Below are 12031 nucleotides of genomic sequence, written 5' to 3'. Positions count from 1 at the left end.
TTTTACAAAAGGCGATATCTTTGAATTTAGTGTTGCATCACCACCTCTTAGACTCTACTCCAGCATCTTTTTTTCACAATCATCTGAAGTCATAATTTTCTCTCATGTGTGATGCCTTGTTACAATTCCCATGAAGCTGCATTGTTGTGTCACTTTACACAGAATATTTTTAATTCAGAAAATCTCTCAACAGAAGTTGTGGTTGAATATTTTGAACCATTTTCTTTATTACACAGTGAAGGAAAAACAGTGACAGTACCATCACTAATGTGCTTATTCCATCTCAGTTAGCTGTATTAGCTAATTAACAAAGCTGTATAATAGTGTTGTAGAGCAGATCTGAGACACTCTACTAACTTGCTAAGTAATCTAAAGCATTCTATGTCAAGTTTCTAGGATGATGGGTCTGGGGATGGGTATGGAAGCATGAGAGACCCCACAAAACTTAGGTGTGGGGGATGCTAGCTGAATTGTGCAAAAACATTTAAGTATTGGTCTCTAACAATTATATAAAACAAAACAAATTACTGGTTAAAAATTAATACACATAATGAGAATAAAACCTTGAAATGTTTTTTTTAAATTTACATTTTTTAACAATAACTGTGAAATAAAAAGGTAGAATTTTCGCCCCTCTTGATCAGTCTGCAAGAAGAATTCTTCCTGGCAGAAACCTTGGGAAGGGTTTCAAAACTCAATCCTGGTCTAGGCAATACTTTGACTAGCATTTAATGGACATGTCAAGGAGAGATTGAAAGATAATCTCGAACGATAGGTGATTCCTACTTTTGAACAAAATCTAGTTTTCAAGATCCCACTGCTAAAACAAGGGCCAGTTTTTCTGAACTGACTACCTCGTTGATATGCAGAAAGAATCAAGCAAGATTGCATCCACATTCAACTTTTTTGTTCCATTTAATTCTTCATCAGAATAACATTTTTTCTGCAACTACGACTTATGGTATCTCAAACCAAAAGAGTAATCTAGAGTTACTGCATGGTATTGCCTACAAATTAAATGAAGAATATCACAACAATACCCTCAACCATCTACAAAAGGAGGATTTTTGTAGATTCTCTTATTGCAGATACATTTGGATAGAGTGAAAAGGGGGATTAGTATTTTTTGAAGACATCTCTTTTATTAGGTTATATGGCTAGAAGGGATTACCATATGTGCTGCCCAATTTCTTCACAACCATGATTCTTGTTATTGAATACTTTAGACAGTTGAACCTGGTGGATCAGTCATTTGTGCAGAGACTAATAAATAAGCATTATTTTAACTCCCCTTTCCCTTTGATCCCATTATATTGAAGTGAGGGAGAGGGGCAAAGCTACTAGAATCTTTCATTCGTAAAGGAAAGGAAAAGGGATAAGGCATACAATTGATCGTAAGTATCCAGGACTAAAGGCCAAATGATAGAATAGGAATTTGGAGCAGAAAGTTCTAGGCACAATGGAACTCCCTTATTGTGAAAAGAAGAAAATATTTGGTAGACCAACAAAGGCCTTTTTCAGGGGGTGTGGCTAGGACAACCATAAGAAGCTCAAACATAAAGATGCACATTGATTACTTTCATCTTAAGGGACAAGTTCTAGGTATGATAGTTCTAAGCACACACATTAGAAATTGCTATGGAATGAACTCACCCACCATTTAATAGGACAAGGTCAAAGTCTTTCGTTGGCTGGTGACAGATTATAATGATGATGGTGATAGGAATAGATGAAAAATGAAAAGCTTAAAGAACCCTTGAGAATATTGCTGACTCTGGAAGAAAACAAAGCAAGGTGTAAATGCAACTAGTGACAAACAAGAAAGTAAAGAGAATTTCTTGGTCCTCTTCCTTTTCCTCCATTTCTCCCTTTGCTCCATTTTTTATTCCATTCATTTTTTCAGCTCCAGTCATGGCTTCTTCCATCGCTTGCCTTTTTGGCATGCAATTCATTGCTACCATGACAACTCCCCTTGCAGATTTGATCATGTCTGATGCTAGTGCCATACAAGCCACTCTAGACGTTTCTATTCTTCTTCTTATATTTTCCTTTGTAAGTATTCTTGTTCACCCAATCCACAATATCAATGCTTCTCTTCATATTTATCTTTTGCATGTGGCATTACATTTAACCCATTCATTGTGTTTCAAGATGCTTCATTCAAATTCCCCAGTTGCCAACCATTGTTGCCTAACTCACACTGTATAAGCCACCAAAGGCAATGACAAAGAACAGCTAATTGGTTGAAAGTTTTCAGCTTGCCCATACTAAGGGCCAAACAATTCGAGCAAAGTGAAATAATTAAAGAGCAAGCTGAATTTTCTTGATTGGCACAACAAGTGCTATCAAACCAATTTGACCCAAGGCATTGGAGGTTCAATATTAGGACAAAGCTGACTGAGAAATTAGGTTATATGGCCTGTGTAGATTATGATCGAGCTATTATTTTATTAGATTTTTTAGGAGAAGAGGCTTAGGAAAATGTCAAGTATTCAAGCAACGTAATGGGATGTTGCATATTAAATACTTAATGATTGCTGAGTAGCTAAATAATGCTGAAGATGACCAAAGATCAATAAAAGTCAATCTTTTTAGTGTCCAAACAAAAGTAGCTGGGCCACAAAAATAGTTCAGCGAGCAAATGAAGAAAGAAATGCGTATTTACAAGAACTATACACTCATTACAAAGAACACAATTTTAAAAGTGAGGAAGGGCTCTGCTCAATGAAGTTGTTAAATCGAAAATAAGCAAAATAAGCTCATCTCTATTGACTTTTGAAGAAGTCTGCAAGTTCTATTGGGGCCAGATTATTTTTTAACACTAATATTTGAGGAATGTTTGTATTTAAGAATCAAGCCACAGACTAAAAGTACGAGTCCAGTGTCAATCATATAAAATTCATACACCTCACTATTCTAAAGGTTATCTCCACCTAATTTAGATAATTTGCTTATGCAAATAATTATTTTGTAATAATTCATTTCATTATATCCATCTCAAACAATGACACCAGAAATTAATCCTATGTAACATCTAATTTTCTAATTGACAACATGACTTTTAAATTTTCAATGAATGTTGTAAGCATAAATGAATTCCTTACCACATTAATAGCTATTAAAGCCTTCAAATTTTAAATGCATTTCTTACCACATTAATAGCTATTAAAGCCTATGATTTTTAAATGAATTTCTTACCACATTAATAGCTATCAAAGCCAATGATGAACTTACCAGGGATTATTAGGGTCACTCACAAACAAGATAACAGTAAATTCATACCTAAAGTTGGTAAGTTTGCATGCAGCTGGAGATTGGTTACTCAATTTTATATGTATCTCACAAGATCATTTCGAAGGCAATTGCATCATGTATTGAACATCTTGTTCCACAGATTGTTTGTCCAAATCAAACTACATCTCATAAAGGTTAGAATTATCTTAGACAACATTATGTATGTTTTTGACCAAAAGGCTTATAGCCTATATATTTATAAAAATTATATAACATATGTACATGGTAGTATCTGAGAGGCCACCATCTTCAGGCTACTGGAGTTTAAGGGGAGCCTCAACTCAAACTCAGTCTTCATTTTTCTTACAAAAGGCCAGAATTGAGTACTCCTGGCATTTGGAGCTACTACTTCTAAACTAATTTAGATTTTCCAACTTCTGTGCGAACCATGATAAATACAACATGACACTTGCAATATACAATGCTTATATGCTTTAAAAACCACAGATGAACTCTTATTGACATTTACAAAGCATTCAGTAAAACCTAAAACCAGTACACTTCAGGCAGGATATTTACCATTTACTCTTCCTACATTGGATTGGCTTCAACCGAGTTCTTCCTCAGCTGTCCTGAGGTGGGTGGGGGCTTGGTGGTCGGGGGGTGGTTGAGAAGAGCTGAGCAACTAGACTACACAGGACGGAACCAAATCTGAATCTGGTTTAAGGAAGATTATCCAAAAAGGTATGTCAGCCAAACTCGAGTGACTTTGTTTCATTTAGTTGAAAGAGAGACTTCTCCACCCATGCCATAGATTCTCTGATCAACAAGTAAAGGATCCTTCTCCCTACCACTGTGCATTGTTTGAGCCCCAGTCTATGATATCGAATGTCCATGATTTGCATCACTTTAATTACTCTGAAATTTTGATTGCAATTTCTGAATTTCATGCATTCTATGTGACAGTGGCCTAGAGCATTATACTTCATTTCTGTTCAAGTCAGTGGCTCTGTATTGACTCTTTCTGGTCCTTCTAATATCTCTGAAAATGATCTTTATATCATTGAAACACTAACTACAGTCTTCAAATGATCTCCTTGAATCCTTAAATCATTGTATATCACTGTTTTAACTCATACCAGCAATGTTGCAACTTTTGACACCGTGGCAAAAAACATTTCTACTCATTTCTCTGAATATTTTCCTTTCATCCGAATAAGTTGCATTGTTGATCTTGTATTCACTTGCCTACCACTACCATAGTAGGTTGCTTAAACCCTTGATTGCACTACAGTCACTTATCTAAAATGTTGAATGAATCTTCATACATTCTTTATGATAATTATCTTGAGGATATCACTGTTCAGATCAAAATTCAAACATACTCTTGACTTTGGCATACTACATTTTTGACATTTTTCATTGTGCTTATCAAAGCATTGACATAGGGGTCCCTTTTTGAGCTTCATTAATCTGATCATTTTATTCCAATTTTTACCTGCAATTCTGATGCTAGCTAAAGAGAAATGCTACCTCTTTTTTCTAATTAAATGAATAGTGATTCTTAATCCTCATAACCCTAACAACACCTCAAGAATACAACTACCTCTCACGAGCATTGACTTTGGCTTTGTAAATAATCAATGAGATGACGTGTTTTACACATCACTGCTATAGAATTTCTTTGCTTTTATTCTTGTGTTGATATTGTTTTTCTTTGCAAAACATTTATTAAACATAATATTTCAATAAATACATTTTAAATTAGAGGTGTAGGTCAACTATTGACCTCCACTAATTTGATTGTTCTATCCAATAGCTTTGACAACCCCTCTGAACCTTGCTAATTAATTGAAACTTGAAAAAGATGACTAATCTTTTTGCCTTGAGATACTGACACCACCTCAGGAACCTCATGAACCTATCTTCTGTTAGAAATTCAGATCGATTTGGTGGATATCAAATAACTTAGATTGCAGATATAATTTTCTGTTCAGAGTGTCTGTTCACTTCTTACTTGTAATCTCAACACATATTGAAATTACAACCTTTTAATATGATTATATAGAAGACAGTGATTATAACCTTTGCTGACTGTAGCATATGTTTTAGACTGTATAAAGGAGAGTAGACGGCTGGATTCGATGACAGTAATACACATGCCTTGTTATTGATGTTTCTCACAAACCATCGAATCAAATAATATCTCAACTGAAAGAGAGCCGACGTAGGGGCATGACCATACGTGGCATAAAGCCACGTAGGGTCATGACCCCTATGTCAGCTTTTTTAATTCTGCCGACTGTAAACAGATGTATAATATGATCGGTTCTCAACTAATCGAAACTTATTCTAACTTCAATGGTATGTATTAAATATAATATATGTTAGTATATATAAGTAATGTTGTTGATTTTATATATATATATATATATATATATATATATATATATATATATATATATATATATAATAATTGGAATATGCTTCAATTTACTATAATGCTAACATCCTCAACACTCCCTCTTTAGCAAGAAGGAAATTGAAGCACATATAATACAAGAGTAAAACACTACCTTAAGTGTGGTCTAAGATATATTTAAGTTATGGTGTCTGGCAAGATCTGTAGTGCCTCTCCCATTTGATTTTTGTAAGTCGTCTTGATGGATGCAACTTTGATGATCTTTTGTTGTGATGGGATCATGATTGTGACCCTGAGTGGTCTACACCGTTGAGGTGTTTGGATTTATGTTTCTGTATCAGTTGCTTTGTTTATGCTTTTAACTGATCTATGAGATTATGATGTGATTTTTGGTTCACTGAGGTTTGTGCCAGTGGTTACTAGGATCGATGTGGTATCATGAGGTTGTTCCGTGATTACCTTGAGATGTGTGCAGAGATTGCACTGTGTACTTTTTACCATGCTACACTGGACTAGGTTCCTGTAGCAGTGGTTAGTCATGTTTATGATTGTGTTTGCTTATGTGTTTTAAGTGCCTTTTTAATGCAGAGTAATCAATCATTATTAAATGCGTAAGTAATTAAATGGATTGTTCATGTTGGATTCTTTGGTTAGGTATTGCGGTCATTTACCTTGTTATGTTTACATTTGAGATGACCCGAGGGTCAGATGTTACTCTTTGATTTCAGTATGATAGATATTAGACTACTATGCTGTTCAATTAATCATATTGCATGATGATGCCATTTTGGGATGACAGTGTGTTTTATGATGATATCTGGTATTTGGACATACCTCTGATTATGTTATGTGATGGATTTAATGCTATGGTTATTTACTTCATTCCTGCGTTGTTATGCTTTATGCGAATGTGAGTGATGTAAATAGATTATTTTAATATAATTAAATAAATGGCTAAATTAGTTTTAATGCATTTATTGCTTCGGCTATGTTATTATATGCAATTGCACTTGATCGTGTTGTTTAGTGTGCAGGATTTATATCCCTGGCAGCGGCACATGGAGTTAGTGGTTCAGTTTTTCATATTTTACCAATATCGTCCTTATATGGTCGATGTATCTTTAATTAAATGTTTAATTTAAACCTTTCGGTGATTATTAAATCCGAACTCATTGCATTATGTGATTAGACCAGTAAGCGTGTCTGTGCATTTAGAGGTTCACATTATCGCGAAAGTTGTTAAGGTGATTTCTGTGTTTTTGGGCTTTCGAGTTTTTTAATTGATTTATTTTAATTTCTGGCAATTTTGCCATAGATGAATTCTTATTTATAGGAATAGCCTATTTTCGTTTGGGTCGATTCGGGGTTTAACTATGTTCGCTGGTTATTTGCCCTAATTGATTATTCACTCGAAAAGTGAATAAATATCCAAAGAGGAATTTAATTCCTCACTTCTCACTTTCAAATTAGAAAGTTGGAGAGTGAAACCCAAAATCCTCTTCATGAGGATTTACTGTTTTGTTCGTTGTGGGAGCCACGGGCATGGGATTGTCGCGAGGTTGGGCTCATTGGATCCAGCTCGGGGAAACCTTGGATTGCCACGATTTTCAACTACTTCTGCGAGATATTTATTTTCTAGCTCAGATTCCGGTTTTGCCTTTTTGGCTGTGAGGTAGGGCTTTCCTGTTTTATTGTTTTTGCTCCGTTTTTTCTTCTATTTTTGGTAGCCATTTGTTTGGAGGCTGAGAACTAGTGTTCCCCTCCATTTTTGTATGCTAGTTCTACCCAGTTGGGCGGGTATGAACATTTCTCTGTTTTTCGAAATGAGAGTTTGGAGTTTTGCATCGTTATGCTGGCCGTTTTTGCATACGGTGTCCGATTCCATTTATTTTTGGATTTTTGGGATTTTTGAACCCAAAGGTCAAATGGGTTTTAATTTTGTTGTTTTCCAAATTTTGGGATTTTTACCTCATTTTGCATGCCGCCCTGTTTTCTCGGGTTTTCTTGGCACAATGTGGGTCGTGGACCTGGATGATCCATTTGGATATCAGTCAGACCACTTTTGCACTTTGATGTTGCATTGAGATGCATGTCGCACTCGTACTCCTGATGTTGTGTTCGGTTGAGTGATTTTATATCTATTATGGTTTCTTTTGGACCTTTGTTTTGTTTCTTGGACATTGGGATTCCTGTAGAATCCATACTCTCGGATTGAGGTCAGTTGAGTAAGTTCATGACTTTTGGTCTTGTTGCATCATTGGGATTCGTGTAGAATCCATACTCTCAGATTGAAGCCGGTTGAGTGATTTTATGATGTATGGTTTATTGGCTTTGGGATTCGTGTAGAATCCATCCTTCTCGTATTGCTTTCAGTTGGGTGTTTTCTTTGCATTGTGTTCTCATTCCTATCCTTGTGTTGTGATCTTCGTGATGGTGGTGCGCCACACACGAGTACGTGCGCGTACATTTGTCGGGTGACTTGCGAGACCCGATCTTCCATGGTATTGCCGGAAGTTATGATCATTGGGGTTGGGATGAGAGTATGCATGCCCACGGGCACTTGTCGTAGGATGAGCATGGGTAGGGTAGGGTAGCATATGGAGGGGGCTTCTATCTCGCAGCTTGGCGATCATGATGCCATGGGTATGGCTAAGAGGAGCTTGATTAAGTGATAACTAAAGAAAATGTGTGACTGGTAATAAAACTTAAGATAATAAAACTTTGTGTGATGGTTCCAAGGGAGTACCTCGAGAGGGAAGTACCTTGCGAGAGTTTCCACACGTGATCCAAGCTTGGGCTTTTCGATGCCAAGCGACTCTTCATAATGTTAGTCCCTACATAGTAGCCTATTGAGTGTCTGACCAGGACCTGTACTCCTTGCATTGTCTTAAGTTCTTGGTTGCAGCCATCATATTGTCTGGCGTGAGTGTTAGCCTTAGATGTTGTGCTTTATGCGTGTTTGTGGTTGGATCATTATCTCTATCAGCACAACGGGTGTGGACCTACGGGTGCCACGTGGTTGGGAGGCATAGCTACCTTCACCACTGCTAGGGATCGGTGTACATAGACGATCTTTGTCCTAGTGCGACCGTTGCTGGATGTCTTCACTTGATACTTCGGGTTTCAGAGTATGCTTTCTTGTGATTTGTGCTTTCATTGGGATGCTTGTATATCATGTTTAGGTGATGTTAGTTTATTTGATGCATTCCCTTATCATGATGTTTAGCATATGATTAGATGATGTTATTTGATTTAGTAGTATATCTGTTGCTTACTGCTGTTTAGCATGTGATAGGTGATGTTATCTACTGTAGGATTATCTTATGCTTTTCTACTAGCATCTAAGATTTTCTTATGCTTATAGTGTTGCATGTTTTTAGTAGTGACGTCCCTATTACGACAGTACCGATGATCTGGTCGGTGGCTTGGGATGTTACGCGCGGGGGATGGCTAGGACCCACGATGGTCTTATGATGCTATTGACGGATGGGAGGAACCACACATTTAATTTGGTTGTTTAGTTTTGATATATATTTCTGTTCATTGCAATGTTTATTTCAATATGCTCTTTGTTGTTATGGTTTAGATGGATAGATGTTCCTCTTTCCTTTCTGTTGTTGCTCTCGAGTGTTCATTCTTTGATTTGCGTGGATCCGGTACTCCCCGGTGTGGAGGTTTCCTTGTTTTTTTTAGCTTTTCGTTTGCGTTTTGTGTCGCGCTGATTTGTTTCCTCGTGCGAGACTATATTTTCCTCGCGTGAGAGAATACACTTCCCGTGCGAGAATGTAAATCTTTGCACGGTGTGTAGGGAATCCTCGCACGAAGCTCAATAGTCCTCGTGCGAAGTGTGCACTTTCTCGCGCAAAGCGGTGAAAGATCTCACGCGAAACTCAAGACTAGTTTTCTCTCTCGCATGAGAAACAGGGGCTATCTAGGCTTGTCGGATGAAAGTTCGGAAGTTGGTTTTGGACACCCTTTTGGTTGTTACACCTTCCTGGTTCAAAATAGATTTCCTAGGGGTTTAAAATATATTGTTTAAGTATAAGTTATACTTAAGATATATTTTAATATATGCAACAAATCTTTTGAGATAGGTTTCAGACCTCTTGGAGACAAGTTAAGGATTCTAGGAAATTCCAGGGCTTCAGAAATCCAGACTTAGCCAATTTTCAGGGCTTCAAGATTTCAGGCTTAGTCGAATTTCAAGATTCTGCATTTACCCTAACTTGGTGTTTTGTTGATGAGTGGTCATTTCTTGAGCCCTCATCATGTGCATTGTCGTTGTTGGCTTTGTTTGTGTGTGTCAGTTTGGTAGTGGCGTTTGGAGATTCGTTGGTTGCCGAGATTGTGGTGAAGTCTTCTGTTGCGATCGTTGTGATCCCTGTATGATGTTGTCATGTGCATTCATACTTGTAAACAAAATAAAAAATTCTTGGCTTGTATTTCATCCTTGTTTTCAAGGATCTCCAGGCGGGGCATTACAAGATCTGACTAAAGAACCATAACAATTTAATTTAATGGTGTCGGGCAAAATCTGGCTCGAAAAACCATGATGAGTTGGTTATTAGGGTGCCCGGCAAAATCTGGCCTTGAGAACCATGATAACACTTGCTCTAACACATTTTGGTGTTCAAAGATAGATCAACTATTGATAAGGTCGTCATCCTGCAATAGTGATCTCACACATATGAAGGATTGTCACATTTCATAACACAAGTCTGCAAACAATCTAATTTTCAATTATTCATGAATATATCAAATTACAAATGTATTTACAAATTTGTTATACCAAGTTTACCTCTGAATTACTCTATTTTCAACCTTGCATGAGGCTTGGTGAAAATGTCAACATTTTGCTCATTAGTGTTAATATAAATCAGCTTGATAACATCTCTTATGTAATGGTATGTAGTCTCGATGTGCTTGGATCGATTGTGGAAGACAAGATTAACAAAAAATTTGATGTAGCTGTGGTTATCACAATGAATCACTGTAGGACTTAATTGCTTTCCAAAGAGTCCAAATAATAACTTTCTCAGCCATACTGCTTCGTGTGCTCCCATGGAGGCTGCCATATATTTAGCTTCGGTGGAATTCAAGGCAACTATTGGTTGTTTTCAACTAAACCAAGATACCATTGCTAGCCAAAGACTAAAACAACACCCAGTAGTACTTTTGCGGTTTATGGAACAACTGGCCCAATCAGAATCAGTATATCCTTTAAGTTTAATCTCAACATTTTTGTACTTAAACCCAAGACCAAGAGTGCCACGTAGATATCTCAAGATATGTTTAACGGCCATCAAATGAATCTTCTTTGGTTCACACATGAAATGACTTAAAACATTGGTGGCATGACAGATATCAGGCCTAGTATTTACTAGATACACAAGTGATCCAATGATATGTCTATATAGAGTAGGGTCAATAGATTCCGAGTTCACAACTTCTTTTAGCTTGTGTAAATTTGTTTCCATCAGAGTTGCTAAAGGTTTGTTGTCCGTCATTCCAAATATAGTCAAGATGTCAAGGGTGCTTTTCCCTTGATTTAGAAAAATACAATCTTTTACTTCTAAACCCAAAAAGTACTGTAGTAGGCCGAGATCCTTCATTCCAAATTCAGCAAGAAGATCTTGTTTGCATCTTTCAATTAAGTGATCTTCACCTGTTATCAATAAATCATCAACATATAAAATAAGTATTAACATGTCACCTTTAGATATTTTGAAATATATTTTAGGATCAACTTCATTTTTGGAGTATCCTAATTTGGAGAGGTACCTATCTATCCTTTCATACCAAGCTCGTGGTGCTTGTTTGAGGCCATAAATAGCTTTCTTTAGTTTACATACATATAGATTCTTATCTTTTATAACAAAACCTTCAAGTTGTTTGATATATATACTTCTTCGTTAATGACACCATTCAGAAATGCGGTCTTGACATCCATTTGATGTATCTTCCATCCTTTGGATGTTGCAATTGCAATAATTGTCCTTACCGAAGTGTATGTAGCAACCGAAGCAAATGTTTCCTCATAATGAATACCTTCATTTTGAGAGAAACCTCGAGCAACAAATTTTGCTTTATATTTTTCAATACTACCATTTAAAGCATACTTGATTTTGTATAACCATTGTGATGAAAAGATTAAATTTGTCTTTTGGCCTAGGTAAAATATCCCAAACATCATTTTGTAGTACGAAGTGTTATTCTTTGATCATAGCATCTTTCCATGCTTGACAAGATAAGGCTTCTTCAACAGTTGATGATTCAAATTTTGTAAACTTAGTTACTAGTGTAGTGTAACAAGATTTATTTATAGTTTTCTTGCTTTCTTTGGAGATTTCATCTGGTTCAACATTATTTTCTTCA

This window comes from Cupressus sempervirens, chromosome 2 (genome assembly GCF_028749045.1).
Source record: "Cupressus sempervirens isolate cs-2001-9-10 chromosome 2, ASM2874904v1, whole genome shotgun sequence".
Taxonomy (NCBI): Eukaryota; Viridiplantae; Streptophyta; class Pinopsida; order Cupressales; family Cupressaceae; genus Cupressus; species Cupressus sempervirens.
The sequence above is the reverse complement of the archived record's forward strand: the minus strand, read 5'-3'. Positions refer to the sequence as shown.